Source organism: Triticum dicoccoides, chromosome 4A (genome assembly GCF_002162155.2).
Source record: "Triticum dicoccoides isolate Atlit2015 ecotype Zavitan chromosome 4A, WEW_v2.0, whole genome shotgun sequence".
Lineage (NCBI taxonomy): Eukaryota > Viridiplantae > Streptophyta > Magnoliopsida > Poales > Poaceae > Triticum > Triticum dicoccoides.
The window spans coordinates 357,488,176-357,491,484 of NC_041386.1; positions in this window are offsets into that span (position 1 = coordinate 357,488,176).

Sequence of the window (3,309 nt, forward strand, 5' to 3'; positions counted from 1 at the left end):
GGGTGATGCGGTTCCGTATCTCGTATGCTGCGTAGGCGTCCTTTGCCGCATACTCAAAGTGCCTCATGGACAGAGGCAGGGTGGCCCAGCGCCTGTGTTCGTCGTCGGTGATCTTCTTCTTCATGTTGTTGTAGTAGTCGCCGATGAGCATGCCGGAGACATCTCCAAGGGAGTCCAACTCCTTGGTTGCCTCGGGCACCCTCCACTCCTTATGGATGTCGACGAAGTTGGCGACCTCCAGATTGATGCGCTCTAGCCCGGTTTTGTCACTGTCGATGGAGAAGCCTGCAAAGGTGTACCTGGGGTCGGCGAGCAAGTTGTCAAAGACGGTGCACCTTTCAGCGGCGCTCAGGTGGAAGAGCAGCACCGACTGAGTCTTGCTAACAGAGAGTTGGCAGAGGGCAGGTTTCTGCGCCGCTTCAGGCTCGTATTGTACTCGAGATCAATGCCGACGATCTTGTGGCGCTAGAGGCTGAGGTGGCGCTCGTACTGCGCGAGGGAGATCGACATCTGCTTCTTGTCATTGGTGTGGATGACGTGCAACTTGGTGTTGCCATGGGCCTCCACGCCCTTGTACTCATCAGTGAACGCCATCGCCGGTAGTAGGGCTTGGTGTTTTCTGTGGAGATCGATGTGATGGAGCGATTTGGTGGCAGCATAATGGATACTTGTGTTGTTGTGGATGAGAAGGCCTTTGGCAGGGGTCTGAATTTAAGGGGAGGGCGCGGGGTGGGATAGCCGCATCGGATGAACTACATGATCTCACCGACGATGCGGTTGTGCAGATCGTGGGTTGGTGTTGTGTCTGTGATCGTGGGTTTGTGGCGATGGAACCACTCGGATTGGGTGGTTGTATGTGAATGTGGTTTTTTAACATGGATTTATTTTATTTTTGATTAGTAAATTTTTTTAACCACCACTTTCTGTGTGAATGGGCATTTGTCACGTTTATATGTATCCTACGTGTTAACGGAACCGCATTGGTTATCATTCTGCACTGCATCGTCTATCAAAGAGAACCGCATTTTGTCTACAGGTGCGTACTACACCATTTTTTGCGTGTCCTTGCTGCAGCCCCTGAAAAAGTACAATGAATTCTGCAATTTTACGAGTTTTTCACTGTGGACTAGATCGTGTATTTATTCATGTAGGTAATCCGGAACTGAATTGCTATACCGTACTGCTTCATCTAACCAAATGCACCGCATTTTTCTAGAGTTGCGTATTGCATCTGTTTTTGTGTGTACTTGCCGCAATCCTAGCACGGGAGGCGTAGGGGGGTTGGGGGGGGGCACCCCCCTTTTTTGTTGTGGCACTTATTTGAAGGTACAATTTTTTTCGGATGCGTTTTCTTAACACGCGCGTTGTTTTTTATTTTAACTTTTTTACGAACTTGTCATGGAATTGTCACGGTAAATGTCCTAGAGCAAGGACTTAGACGTAGGGACATCGCACTAGGAAGCTTAAAGGGGTTAATCGGGACAAAGGACACAAGAGTGTTTTATACTAGTTCGGCCCCTTACGATGAAGGCAAAAGCCTACGTGTAGTTGGGTTGGTATTGCTGGGGTTTCGATCACCAAGAGGCTCAACTCGCCGGATTGGTTATCGACTTTTTGTTTCTTGCCCTAAGCCGCCACCGGGTCGTCCCCTTATATACATGGGTTGACGCCTAGTGGCCTACAGGGTCCCGGCCGGCTCATAATCATGTCCGGCTCGGTGACTTCCTTTACATGCCTTTCTTTACAAGTCTTTCCTTACATACGGCGGTTTACAATATCGGGCCTTAAGCCGCCCCCAGGCCTTTGGTCCTTCTATAAGGTTTAATAAACTATCGTCTTGATTATTCACTGGGCTTCTTATGTAACCCGCCATTGGGGCTGACCCGGCCCCTCCTGGGCGGGTCATACTAATAGTAATATCCCCAACATTAGGCCCCAGGTTGACTTTGAACTTCGTTCTTGGTCAATCTTCAATACTTAGACAAAAATTCATCTTCTTATCTTCGCTGAAGTTGTTGTAACCCGTCGTGACGTTATCTTTTGAAAACGCAAAAATTTTCATGACGTCATCTCCCAATGGATCTTTTATCTTTAATGCCTCCCGAGAATCGAGGCGCCTGTGTAGCTGGATAACCATTATTCGGCTCTTCCTTGATATTCGTGCCCATCTGTTCACATCTTTCCCTTATAAATAGGCACACCTCGGCCTTCTCATTTTCCTCTCTCGCTCCGTCTTCTTCCTCTCGCAAACCCCCTGCTGCTCGAGTTCTGCCGCCGCCGCGCCTCATCTCTGTCTCCGTCGACTTTGGCCGCTGCATCAACCCGAACCGATCCAGAGAGACCGCGGCGACCTTCGTAGAAGACCTGCAACCGTAAGTTTTCTTTCCTTCATTTCTCAGATCTGCATTAGGGTTTCCGAGCTCCTACGTGTTCTCCATAGTTCATTGCACTTCATCGTAGTTCTTCCACTGCAAGCCTTTCCTGATCCAAAAAGCTATATATATGCTCGTGCGGTAGTGTTTTTGTACCTCTTCTTGATCCATAAATCCCTTTTTCGGATTCAAAGGCTGATTTTAGAACTTACCAACTTCTCTATACTGAACTTTTTAGGTCTAGATTTTTTTCATTTTGAATAGCCATTTGATCTGAAATAATATCAAGCAATGTAGGAAACTTGTTTGTCTCAACACTTAGCTGAAATTGCCTTCTTCAAATATCTGTAGTCATGGCGGCTTATCATGCCGGCTTAATTTTCCTTATATGTCATTAGCCCTTAACTAAGCCGCCATTACTTGTTTGCATCTTCATCACTTAACTATCAATCTCACCATTTAAACTTAACCGACATGTTGCTTTTCTTTTCAGTTCTTCTTTGCACATCATGCCGTCCAAAGCACCAACCATCTGTAACTGGGTTCCCTCAATCGTAACTGAGGAACGTTTAAAAGAGTTCTTCACTATAGGATTTCTACCAGCAAAAACCATCATGTCTTACCGTGCCCCTGACTCGGAAGAAGAACGGCCCAATCCAAGAGACGGCGAAGTGATCGTTTTCACTGACCACATGAACCGTGGCTTATCACCGCCCGGCTCAAAGTTCTTCAGAGAGGTCCTCCATTTTTTCAAGCTCCATCCTCAAGATATCGGGCCTAATTCCATATCTAACATCTGTAACTTCTAAGTACTGTGTGAAGTATATCTTCAACAAGAGCCGACCATGGAGTTGTTTAGAGAATACTTTTATCTGAACCAGCAGAACGAGTGCAGCAACGATCTTAGCTTAGAGCTTGGAGGCATATCAATTCAGTG